Genomic DNA, 14,018 nt, shown 5'->3' with positions numbered 1-14,018 from the left:
TGACGAAATGAATGAAATGGTAAGGTGAAAATCTTCTTCCAATTTTATGGAACGTTATTTTCTCTATAGTCAACAGCCTGGTCGAAGTTGAGTTGCAGAGTTCTTACCCTGAGCTACTGGAGAGATTAAACATATGTTACAAGTGTGTTCTTTCTACATTGTGAGTTTTGAAACGTTCTTAACAATTTGAATACTGTATTTATCGTCGTACCCCTTCTGACGTTTGTCGTGATATATCTACAGTCGCATACGGAATCAAACACATGGAAAGGTATGTGCAAGTTTTCATAATTTGGATAGGGAAAAGTGGTGGTTATAAATATTAAATTTCAGTAATCTAAAATGTTAACAATAATTATCAATTAAATTGACAAACTATCATGCAGGACACAATATTTTAATTTGGGCTAAAATTTTAATAAAACAAGAAGAAAGGAATTGGTAGTAGGCCTAAATATCAATTTGACAAAATTTACAGAATACGATACATGATATGGACACTGCATTTCTTTACAGCCCGACACGGTTTAAGAAATGGAACCAAATACCTTACTATAATACCGGACAGCTAGCAGTTCTGCGTGCGAACGGCGCAGGTGCTGCTACCTAGGCTGCAAAGTGCGCTGAAACCCGCGAAGCAAGCTGTAATCTACTATAATGTAGATTGTTACTGGGCTAGTAAATGTTATATTAATTAGTGGTGTTAAAATGTCAGGGTGTATATGTGCTGTTTATAACAGCTACAATTACAGCATTACAAACTACTCCAAATCGTACTTTCGATTTCCGAGGGATTATAATAATAATAATAATAATAATAATAATAATAATAATAATAATAATGATTTATAAAACGTGAGTCAACAACATTCTTTAGTAGTCCTAATATCTTCGTCGCTGTGTTGATAAAACAATAAAAATTAGCTTTTTATTTAGGCCTAATAAATGAATAGAAGTTAAAATGTATTGGAAATTTTAAGGTTTTATCAAATTAAGTTTTATTGTTGTCCACATGCATTTACTACTTATTACAATCATAATATTACTATCAAATTTATCTTTGCAGCTGTCTGGAATGGGTATATAAAGCGGTATTGTAAATTCATTCTTAATGTCGGAATTAATTTTGTCTCAGTAAAGCAAAGAAAATGTAGCAATTAATTACGGGAAGTAATATGAAGTATGCAATATTTCTCATAATATCCAGCTTTGATTCAAAATAATAATGTCACATTAAATACTAATCAACGTTTCTTAAGTGTCTCGTATATTACTCCACATTGGTACTTCACGTTTTAAACAATAGTCCGATCCCCGCTATGTTTTTGCATTTGTGCACGTATTACTCGACCAAGGCGAGTGGAGACGCGGCCGTAATGTGAACTATCGCGATGCAGTATTACGAACGCAGGAGCAGTAGCTCCACGGCTCCGGACTGCAGGACTCCTCTGGCCTCGGTCGAGTAATAATTCAACACCACTCTTCTAGATATTTCGCTCTCATGTCAATGCTGCTAGTATACAGCTGTCCGGTACCTATTATAGTAAGGTATTTGATAGAACGTGAGAGACAGAGTTCTAGACAGTGTTAAGGAATTCCTAAGGGAAAGAAAGTAGCTGTGAAAAAGACTGGCAGCTGAAACTCTTTCTATACGGTACTATAATGATTTTTTAAGGATGCATTATCAAAACGGTAGCACAAAATGGTGAGATTTGTGTTTCAACCAAAATTTGCGTCCAGTTCAGCACTGTGATGAAGGCACACATTTATTGTCGCTTGTCCTTCGTACCAACCCTCTCTTACAGAAGCAGCCCCGGACGCATTGCCTTGTGCATTTTCTGGCAGTTCGTCTGTAGTTCTCGCAAGTGTCCGGGCATGATATACCACACTCTATGAATTCTTCTCCTTCAGAGCAGCTCTTACCTGGAATTTAAAACAATTTTAGGCAGCCATTACTGATGTAAACATTTAAACCACGTAAATGATAATGTTAAAATGTGACTATTGTGAGGAAGAAAGCTTTTTTTTTTTTTAATAATTTTCAAGGAAAAAATTGTTCGGGACCTTTGGTTTAACGTACCAACGCTCTACCAACTGAGCTACCCGGGAACTCTACCCGACACCGATCCAATTTTTTCCTCTATATCCACAGATCTCAAAGTGGGCTGACAACCGTCAAGCAACCAACTTCGAGTGCCCGGCCCCGGAACAATTTTTCCCTTGAAAATTATTCAAATCAACTTTACAGGGAGTTATATCTGAAATTTTGATTTGCATAATACACGTCACTGTTCGTTAACAGAAAACCACAATTTAAGTCACACGGAGTTAGTGTGCACTCGAAGTTGGTTGCTTGACGGTTGTCAGCCCACTTTGAGGTCTGTGGATACAGAGGGAGAAATTGGATCGGTGTCTGGTAGAGTTCCCGGGTAGCTCAGTTGGTAAAGCGTTGGTACGTTAAATCAAAGGTCCCGGGTTCGATGCCCGGCCCCGGAACAATTTTTCCCTTGAAAATTATTCAAATCAACTTTACAGGGAGTTATACCTGAAATCTTGACTTGCAAGCTTTTTTTTATTTTTGTCTTGACCGCTGCGGTGCTTGAATGGTCAGCCTGTCACGCAGGTGGTCTGTTTTTTTTTTTGTTTTTTTTTTAGGCCGTTTTCCAAAGTTATCTATTTTTTGTTTTCTGTTTGTTTCCCTTTGTTTCCTTTGTTTTTACTTATACTAATACAATCACAACACCCATGCCCGAGGCGGGACTCGAACCCACAACCCGTCGGACCAAGCGATAGGGACATGCCGTGCCCCTACCGCTTGAGCCATCCGGGCCGGCGTTTTCGAGTCTCGGTTAAACCTGGAACTTTTCATGGAGGACAAGATAGTAGTTAGTTTTTCTCCGGGTTCTCCCGTTTTTCCATATTAGGCATCTACATAATTTCATCAACATTATTTTCTCCATTTCGTCATCATTGCATAGCATTCCCCAAACGACGGCTGGCGACGCACGTTGGAGGCTGGCCTAGGGACGAGTGAGTTGATCTGCTCGAAAGCTACGTACGCAGCAAACCTTAGCGTAGTCAATCGGTGTGGATTTTGGAATGCATCTAGCTTGGAGATTAGCGCAATAGATCGTGAAAGGTCGCAGTTCTGGGCCATAGTGTTTCACCTTCCGAAATTCCATTTCAATCTTTGTCTTAACGACTCATTATGAAATACGTAACGTAAGGTAGTGATGATAGTATTGGTGATAACGAGTCGGTGTATGACAAGATGAGTCAGATGTTTCGCCAAGGGCTTAGCTAACATTCGCCTTATATTTGTGAAAACTTCGGAAAAGTTAAACCAGGTAAACAGCTCGAACGGGATTCGAACCTACGCTTGAAGATAGTCTCGCATCAGTAAGCAAATTGGCAACGTCTGTGGCTGGAAGCCTATTGAATCGAATACCTTTACTAATAGTGTTAAAAGTGAACAGCTTTCAACTGTGCAAAGGGTTGAAAAAGTTTACAAATAATGCAAATCCTGTTAAAAGTGAACAACTTTCAACTTTGCAAATTGTTAAAACAGTTTATAAACAATACAAATCCTGTTAAAAGTGAACAACTTTCATCTGTTCACATAGTTAAGAGTTCACAAACAATGCAAATCCCGGTAAAATGAACAACTTTCAACTGTGCAAAGAGTTCAAAGAGTTGTCAAACAATGCAAATCCTGGTTTTTTAGTTGGTTATTTAACGACACTGTGTCAACTATTAGGTTATTTAGCGTCGATGGCATTGATGATAGTGAGATGGTATTTGGCGAGATGAGGTCGAGGATTCGCCATGAATATCTGACATTCGCCTTAAGGTTGGGGAAAACCTCAGGAAAAAACCCAACCAGGTAATCAGCCCAAGGGGGAATCGACTCCGCGCCCGAACGCAACTCCGGATCGGCAGGCAAGCGCCTTAGCCGACCGAGGTAGCAAATTCTGTTAGTCTAAAAGTGAACAACTTTCTTCTGTGCAAAGAGTTAAAGGAGTTTACAAACAATGCAAATCCTACTAAAAGTCAACAACTTTAACTGTGCAGAGAGTTCAAACAGTTGACAAACAATGCAAATTCTGGTACAATGAAAATGTTCTGTTGACCTACATTAACAAGGCTATATTGTTGTTATTTAGTCAACTGTCCGAAGACAGGTCTGTACTTCACAAGCGATACTAACAAGGCACCACTTATGAGGCAACTAGGCCAAGAGATAATGGGGTAAAGTGGCCAGATCCTTTCCCTCTCCATTGCATACATCGCAGACTAGCTACATATTCCACTAATCAGACTTCAGATGCATACAAACAATTGTTTTTTCTCCGACACTTCATCAAGTGAGATGTACACTCTGATAATAGATGTACACATCAGCCAGAACCACGATTAGAGGATAAGGCTATATTTAATTATGTAAATTTTACTCATAGCTTTTTAAAAGGTCAATATGTATATTTACTGCCTAAACATAGGCTTATTTTGTTTGCAGATTTGCTACATTCAACCTAGTGGTTTCGTTTCGCAAATATTCATACTCACAAAATAAACTAACATTTGTGTCATAGATGAGTATGTAGTCTGGTCTAGAAACTTAAGGGCAGTTGTATAAATAATTTATCTGATATCAGGAATGAAATTTAAACTTGAGTCAAACCGTCAAGTCGTACTTTGTCCTTTGGTTGTATTAAAACTAATTCAAGATCATTTCATCCTCCTCTAAGATTACATGAAAATATGCCTGCAAATTTTCCTCATTTGATTGAGGAGAATAGAGATAATTATTTCAATGAAAGACGGGAAGCAAGTCGTACACTTAGGAATAAAAAGACAGATTACTTGAAGGAAAACTGAATGAGGTAGAAACAAATAGGCTAGTAGGAATAAAAACATTCCAGATTTATATAAGGATATAAAGGAATTGAAGAACGGTTATCCGGCAAGGGTAAACGTGATCAAGGATGAGAATAATGACTTGCTTGCAGACTCTCATTCAATCCTGAACAGATGGAAGAACTATTTTGGGCAACTACTAAATGTACATAATCCAAATAGAAATGATTGAGACGAAATTCAAATACAAACTGCTGAGCCATTATTCCCGAACCCACACTTTTAGAAGTCGAAATTGCGATACAAAATCTGAAAAGGTACAAGTCTGCAGGTACCGATAAAATTCCAGCAGAATTAATACAAGAGGATGGAAGCGCATTATTTAGCGAAATTTATAATCTTGTATTTTCTATTTGGGAAAAGGAAATTGTACCAAAACAATGGAAGGAGTCCATAATTATACCTGTTTTTAAGAAGGGGGACAATACTAACTGTGGACACTTTCGAGGAATATCACTTTTGTTGACATCGTACAAAATGTTGTCCAATATTCTTTTGAGAAGATTAACTCCATACGTAGATGAAATTATTGGGGAACATCAGTGTGGTTTTAGGCGTAATATATCGACTATTGATAAGATTTTTTGTATTCGACAGATATTGGAGAAAAAATGGGAGTATAAGGGTAATACAGTACATCAGTTATTCATAGATTTCAACAAGACATATGACTCGGTTAAGGGAGAAGTTTTGTGTAATATTCTTATTGAATTTGATATTGCCAAGAAACTAGTTCGATTAATTAAAATGTGTCTCAGTGAAACTTACAGCAGTGTCCGTATAGGCCAGTTTCTATCTGATGCTTTTCCAATTTACTGCGGGCTAAAGAAAGGAGATGCACTATCACCTTTACTTTTTAACTTTGCTCTAGAATATGCCATTAGGAAAGTTCAGGATAACAGGCAGGGTTTGGAATTGAACGGGTTACATCAGCTTCTTGTCTATGTGGATGACGTGAATATGTTAGGAGAACATCCACAAACGATTAGGGAAAACACTGAAATTTTACTTGAAGCAAGCCTGAATGGGTTTGGAAGTAAATCCCTAAAAGATAAAGTTTACAATTATGTCTCGTGGCCAGAATATTGTACGAAATGGAAATATAAAAATTGGAGTTTTATCCTTCGAAGAGGTGGAAAAATTCAAATATCTTTGAGCAACAGTAACAAATATAAATTACTCTCAGGAGGAAATTAAATGCAGAATAAATATTGGAAATGTGTGTTATTATTCGGTTGAGAAGATTTTGTTATCTAGTCTGCTGTCGAAAAATCTGAAAGTTAGAATTTATAAAACAGTTATATTACCGGTTGTTCTGTATGGTTGTGAAACTTGGACTCTCACTTTGAGAGAAGAACAGAGATTAAGGGTGTTTGAGAATAAGGTTCTTTGGAAAATATTTTGGACTAAGAGGAATGAAGTTACAGGAGAATGGAGAAAGTTACACAACGCAGAACTGCACGCATTGTAATCGTTACCTGACATAATTAGGAACATTACATCCAGACGTTTGAGATGGGCAGGGCATGTAGCACGTGTGGACGAATCCAGAAATGCATATAGAGTGTTAGTTGGGAGTCCTGAGGGAATAAGGCCTTTGGGAATACCGAGACGTAGATGGGAGGATAATATTAAAATGGATTTGAGGTAGGTGGAATATGATGGTAGAGAGTGGATTAATCTTGCTCAGGCTAGGGACCGATGGCGGGCTTATGTGAGGACGACAATGAACCTCCGGGTTCCTTAAAAGCCATTTGTAGGCTAAGTAAGTAAGCAAGTATTTTATGCTGCTACCGTACAGTTAGTTTCTTTTAAGCTGTTAGATACTACATTCCTCCTGATTATTGTACTTTTCAGTGGTTCAAATAGAATGTATGAATAATAAACAGTTTTATGTCTCTCCTGAAATTTTTGGAAAAATCACTTGTGTGATATTAGATCTAGGCCATCGATATTTATTTTCATATATATTTAAATTCATTATTACAATGTTTTATTGCCTAACGTTTTACTGATCTTATTTGTTGTGTTTTTTATAGTCTCTTCATCTGCGAACACATAACATAATTTATGAAGACTGTCTATAGGGAATGGTACATTGTTGATACACTGGGTTTCCATCTACCGGCAGGTAGGATCGCATGTTCACTTCCGACGTCTTGCCAAATAGGCCTACTAGTGTATATCGGCATTACATCCCTGAATTCCTCTTAAGGTCTGTTGGATACATCTGAGTAGTTTTCAGATGTCCATCTTGTACGTACGTTTGGTTAAAATGAAAGTGGGCGGTCTCTTAAGCAGTGAAAATTTTCCAAGTCCCTTCGGGTGAGCGCGCAGTTCACTACCGTAAACCTCCGTGCGCCGCTTTAGTTAACTCCATAATACAAGGCGCTGATTTGGACTACCTCCACAGCATGCTTCGAATCTCTGTAGTGAATTTTTTGTTTTGTCCTTTCTTTAATTTTCTAAAACTGCTTTTAATGTAATATATTCGAATAATTTTGCTTGTGTTAATTCATGTTACAGATAATTGCAAAATTGGTGGAAATTTGTGGTTATAATTCCAGGAAATCAGGATATTTTTTGTAATCAGAATTATGGTTTTTCTTCTTGTTTACAATTACTACGCTTATGCCCTGGTGATCACGGATTTAGATTAGAATAATAATCATATTCCCTGTAGCACAACTTGAAAATTAGTTATTGCTAATTATTTAACCGTCAACATATTTACTGATTGTTACTTTAGGCAATAGAGTGCAAAGCAGCAGGGATTAATGAAATAATTAACACGGCATTTTAATATGAAAGCCCCTAATTGTCGTCTTTAGAGTTACTTCCATCTAGCGTCAAAAGTTTCTATTAACACAAAAAAATAACAAAGCGAAAAGTATTCTAAGGATAAAAAAAATGATGAAAACCTATTATATTTTCACTGATCCATTTAAAAGGCAAGAATAGAAGTTTAGTAACTCCACGAAAATTTTAACTTGCAAACTCAAGAATTCGTAGCTCACGCTCTACCAATTGCGCTAGGGGTTTTACTGCAGTGAAAATTGCCTTGTAACGAGCAATGGTCGTACTCCGCTTGAGAACCTGTTATAGTGTTTGTGTTACAATATTCACTGTTTAAACACTTTTAACGATCTGTCCGTTTTAAATCTCGTATATGAATTATTTTCTCGGAAGATTTTAGTGATTAATAGTTGTGTTCCCCATTATAACTACTAGAAGAATGTACGCAATCTTTTGAACAAAGCCTGGCTGACCCGAACGCTCACGGAAATACCCGATTCGAACTTAGTCTCTCAGACGCCGGCCACTTTTATTTTGACCAAGTGTACAGCCATAGATCAAGAACTAGCGAATCAGCATTTTTTAGTTGGTTATTTAACGATACTGTATCAACTACTAGGTTATTTAGCGTCGATGGTATTGGTGATAGTGAGATGGTATTTGGCGAGATGAGACCGAGGATTCGCCATAGATTACTACTGTAGTGTAGGGACTAGGTGGGGATCATGATGAAGATGAGGAAGGGAGAAGGTGAAACCTGGTGTCGGCACGTAGCCTACTACTGTCGAATAGCACCAAGGGGGCCGCCAGACTTAACGTCCCCGTCCTACGAACAAATCATTATCAACAATGACATAAGCCTGCTCTTATATGCACTGCGGAGAGATTTGGGGCCGTATTCATATACATTTTTAGCGCGGGTTTCCGGTGAATGATCAGCGTTTTTCGTACCGGTATTCATAAACCAGTGTTAGCGATAGGATATGATTTGAATTCTGTACAAGTAACCAGTGGATAGCCGGGACTAGCTTAGTACGCTCGTAGCGCGTGCTGCGAAATGTCTATGAATAGCACCCATAGGATTTAGCCCACGCATATTGGTGCACAATCTAGTGATAGGTGTGCACCGCCACCTCTTCTAGTACCGAGATAGAAATTTTACAGGAAAATCTCTGACTCCGCCGGGAATCGAACCCGGATCGGCTACTCTGGAGGTAGACGCGCTACTACAGAGCCAATTCGGTGAACACATAGTCTAATCTTGTCAGAGGAATTAAATACTGCAGTACTAACAGTATACAGTAATATCTCCAATATAAAATTTCCTTTCATAAAAATTTTTATCCGATTCGGTTTGCATGATTAACGTTACTCTATCCGATAAAGAATAAAACTTAATAAGTTAGAGGGTAAATTTTTCACGTAGAAAGTTAACAATCGTGTCCTTATGTAAAATTAAGTATATAGAAACAAAAAGAATTTCGTAAACTTACCTTCAGACAAAGCTACAATTCCACATATTATAAATAACACAGCAAACGCCAAGAATGCTGTCCTGAATGTGGCCATTTTCTACTCTTCGACAACTAATTTACAGGGATTTATTTGAAGAATAATAGACTGACTTAACAGTTTTCAGCTTTTATATAATACTCTCTCATATCCGGTAACGTGGGCGGAGCTGAAGGACGGACCTTTATAGATAGATAAACTTTGTCAGAGGCATAAATATGCATAGACATTAAGTACATTAACATTACAATAGAGTCAAATATAAAATACGTTAGACAAAAGCTGAAAGGCCCACACGTGCATCGTCTAGACTGTAGGGACACAAATATCTTTTTTATATACTTCCTTAATTTAAGAGTATTATTTGTATACTTAATATCTTTAGGCAAGCTATTGTAAATTTTTACATCAAAAACCATATAAGTTCTGCTAATATTTGTAAGGTAGTGTACTGGAATACTTACACTATTTTTATTGCGAGTACCATGAGTATGAAAGTCACTATTTTGGTGAAAATCAGAAAGATTTGAATAAATTAATTGCAATACATTAAAAATATATATACCATGAACAATAAGAATTTTATAATGTAGAAAATATTACCTACAAGAAGTTCTATTATCAATACCCGCTATGCACCTGACAATACGCTTCTGAGCCATAAAAATGTCATTCAACATGGTTCCAGATCCCCAAAAACAAAAGTCATATGAAAGTCTTGACTCAACTTGAGTAAAATAAAAATACATTAATACATCATGATTAATTATAGTCCTCAAAATTCGACTGTTAAGTTTAGAAATTAAACTTATACAGTGGGATCTTCAACAACATAAACATTCATCAAATGTAACACCCAAAAATTTAGTAGTTTCCCATTTACGTAAGTATTGATCTTGAATATAAATATTAATGCCATTTAAATTTTTCTTTTGAGAATTGTGAACGTGAATACATCTCGTTTTATTAACATTCAAGAAAAGCAGATGTTATCAAACCATGTTTTGAGATAGTTTAACAGTTGACAATAAGTTGTCTCTAAGTCCTGTTCATTTTCATCTTAAACAATAACAGAAGTATCATAAAGTAATTTCTTAAGTACATGGGTAAATCATTAACAAATAAAAGAAACTATACAGGACCCAAAACAGAGCCCTGAGGAACACTCACATCAATATGTACATTTTTGCATCTATATTTATTAGTACCATTATTTGTTTAGCTACATACACTAATCAGACTTGTGATGCATACAAACAATTATTTTTTTATCTGACACATATGAAGTGAGCTGTACTGCCTGATAATAAATGTACGTATCAGGCAGAACCTCAATCAGAGTCATTGTAATTATTCATTCATTCATTCATTATTCTGCCTAAGGGCGGTATTTCACTGCAAACCCAGCTTTCTTCAGTCTTTCCTATTTTCTGTCTTCCTCTTTGTTTCCTCATATGATCCATATATCTTAATGTCGTCTATCATCTGATATCTCCTTCTACCCGAACTCTTCTCCCGTTCATCATTCTTTCCAGTGCATCTTTCAGTAGGCAGTTTCTTCTCACCCAGTGACCCAGCCAATTCCTTTTCCTCTTCTTGATCAATTTCAGCATCATTCTTTCTTCACCCACTCTTTCCAACACAGCTTCATTTCTTATTTTGTAATTGTTGTCGTTTAAATAACTGCTGAAGCTTTCCTGGCGACGTGATAATTCGAAATTTTCTCGGGCTTCCAGCCAGGTCATGAGTTGGTGATCCACCGACGTTTCGAGGATGTTCATCTTCCTCATCTTCAGGGTTAAATGATGTCTGAGGGTAGTAGTAGTAGTACAATGTATTACCACGGTGTGATTGCTCCCACCGTGGTAGCCTGTTTTAGAGTCTTAAATGCTCTCTTCAGGCTGAGATTTTGTCCTTGGATTACTGTGGATTTCATCACACGCCTCACACGAACTGTCGCAGCAAGAATAGCAGGATCCGGTCTTGATGGTCGTTGGTTCATGTTGTTGTGTGCGGAGGGGCGGACTCTATACTTCGCCGTCTGCCAGATCTACCCACAGCATGTCCGCTGCCTTGTTGTCGTGATGCAGTTATGTCTGTCGTCTATGTTAAGTCAGTGCTATTTAGTGGTTGGCGGTGATTGTTCTGTTGGTCGTTTAGTGCTTGGAGTATTGGCCCTTTTGAGGGCCATCTTGGGTTAAGGATAGGTATTAGTTATTGGCTTGGAATTGTAGGTGTTCGGTATACTGTTGGTAGAGATTGGATATTGTTATGTCCGGGTTTTGGGGGGGGGTGTTTGAAGAGCAGTTGGATGTATGGTTTGTTTAAGGATTTGTGGACATATTTGATGTTTTTGCGACGGATGTATTCAGGGAGAGGTTTAATTCCGGAAAGGTCGTTTGGTATAAGGGAAATCGAAAAATCGAAAGAGAATTGGGAGGACAAATTTAAAAGGTACGCAAAACGCGTCCTTGCAAGGGGTTGGGGGCTGTACAAAACTAAATATGTGAGCTCCAAGCCTGTTGGCCACTAGTCTCACTCCGGATTACGCTGCTCCACTGAAGGAGCTCTAGAAAATTTTGAAGGGGAAGCCGAAATTGAACGTAACCTCTTAGGTACCACATATGCGCGGGGGACTGAGATTTGATCAAGTGATCACGGAACGGGGCGAGGAGGAGATGGCTGGTGTTTTCCCTTAGGATGGCGAGACGCTGTCATCTGTTGTTCGATGACAAAGCATTTGAAGGCCGTCGGAAGAAGCGCCGTGAAATCTAAATCTGCAATTTGAGAGGTCCCTGTCCTTTCAAATTGCAACTAATTGAGTGACCTCGTATATTTAATAGACAATTTATAGGTTCTGAACTAGGGCATACGTCGTTTATAATAAAGGGGAATATATATGGGGAAGGGCATATAGGTCCGTGGCCCATTTCTTATAGGGCTCATCCCGACATTTGTCTTACGCCTTAGGAAAACCACGGAATACCTTAGGCAGGATGAGTTGTCTCATATATAAGAGACTAGACAATTTGGCTATTATGTAGGAGGTGATTGTTGTCATGACAACCTGTGGAGTAACGGTCAGCGCTTCTGGCCGCGAAACCAGGTGGCCCGGGTTCGAATCCCGGTCGGGGCAAGTTACCTGGTTGAGGTTTTTTCCGGGGTTTTCCCTCAATCCAATACGAGTAAATGCTGGGTAACTTTCGGTGCTGGACCCCGGACTCATTTCACCGGCATTATCACCTTCATTTCATTCAGACGCTAAATAACCTAGATGTTGAGACAGCGTCGTAAATTAACCCAATAAAATAAAAAAAAATTGACATTCTCACAATTTATAGGGATACCCAGCTCCTTAATTTATAGTGCCCAAGGGAGGAGTCAGCCGAGGAGCTGTGCGCCGATTGGTTCTTATTAGTGCGGACCGCGGCGAGAACGCGGCCGACGTGTCGTCTTGCTTTGTGCTTTTCGGCTGAATGACCTTGGGTCTCACGGTGGGCTCGGCGGACGAGTTCTCATGTGTCCTCCGCTGATGACGGCCAGTCGTCCGGGCTGTGAGAAATTTAATAGCCGGTGCCCATGCCGCGCTTAGTTGGAGACCCGAGTCACGATTCAGGTTACCGCGTTCCGCCGCTATGGCTAGGGTTTCCTTCACTCTTCTATCCCAATAGCCCGAACACTTCGCCAGGACCTCGGTGTTGTCAACTGTCCGAAGACAGGTCTGAATCTCACAACTGATAACAAGAAGGCACCACTTACGAGGCAACTAGGCCAGGAGATAGTGAGGTAGGGTGACCAGTTACTTTCCCCCTCCATTGTATACATCGCCTACTAGCTACATATTACACTAGTCAGACTTCAGATGTATAGTAACAATTGTTCTACCTCTGACACATATCGTCACGTGAGATGTACTGCCTGATAATAGATGTACATACTGTATCAGCCAGAACCTTAGTCAGAAGATATTATTTTGTATAATGTACGTTAATTAATACTGCCTTTTGCGTATGAATTTTACATGCAATGTAGGATTGTAGCATACATAGAAGGCAGTGGTTTTCATTACAATTCCTGAGCAGTTATTTGTAATATTTCAACATACTTATCTAGGTTGTCAACTCTGAATTAAGTAAAATCAACTTTGTCGTGGCTGTCGTTTGCTGTAATGACGAGATAACACCACAGTCTTGTATATACAGTCAAGAAGCGTGAGTTTATGAGGGTACTAGGAACAATAGACTGTGCAGGTACTATTTCGCATTGTCTGTAATGAGGCGACAGTAGCGATCCTAGTGGTTAGCAATTGTCTGTGGATGCATATTTACTACGTATTGAGCTTCCTGACTGTATATACTAGACTGTGATAACTAGACCGCGGGAGTGCGGGTCCTAATACGGCGTTTGCAGTTGACTATGCAGACGGGTATAGAGTATGACGCAAGTCTCTCTCGCCTTTCGCCGTACTGTTCCGTGCATTGAACCCGAAACATTCAGAGTGTGTTTAGCTGTCATACTGAAGTGTTGCGTATGTGAAATGAGACACATTACAATGCCTAAAACAACTCGTTCACGAAGTGCAACACTAAATAATTTTGTAAAACAATTCGGACGCGATATATTTAGACTATTATAGGAGAAAGTGTTGTATGTGTCATGTGTAATATCAGATTATTACGAACTAAGAAGTACTATTTTGAAAGACACTGTAATAGCAAAGCACACAAGGAAAATGTTGAACGCAATTCAAACAAGAACCAATCGAGTTCAAATAGTCGGTCACAATTCAATAT

General features: G+C 38.6%; 1 long non-coding RNA gene across 1 annotated transcript; it reads right to left on the bottom strand.

Moving 5' to 3' along the window:
• Positions 1 to 378: 378 nt before the first annotated feature.
• Positions 379 to 9,364, bottom strand: LOC138696135 (uncharacterized). Its single transcript, XR_011331250.1, has 2 exons — positions 9,207 to 9,364; positions 379 to 1,923 (listed from the first exon to the last, which is right to left on the bottom strand). It is a non-coding gene; the product is annotated as an uncharacterized lncRNA (long non-coding RNA).
• Between the last annotated feature and the right edge of the window lie 4,654 nt (positions 9,365 to 14,018).

Source organism: Periplaneta americana, chromosome 3, assembly GCF_040183065.1.
Source record: "Periplaneta americana isolate PAMFEO1 chromosome 3, P.americana_PAMFEO1_priV1, whole genome shotgun sequence".
Lineage (NCBI taxonomy): Eukaryota > Metazoa > Arthropoda > Insecta > Blattodea > Blattidae > Periplaneta > Periplaneta americana.
Note: the sequence above shows the minus strand (reverse complement) of the source record. Positions and strands in the feature narration are given on the sequence as shown.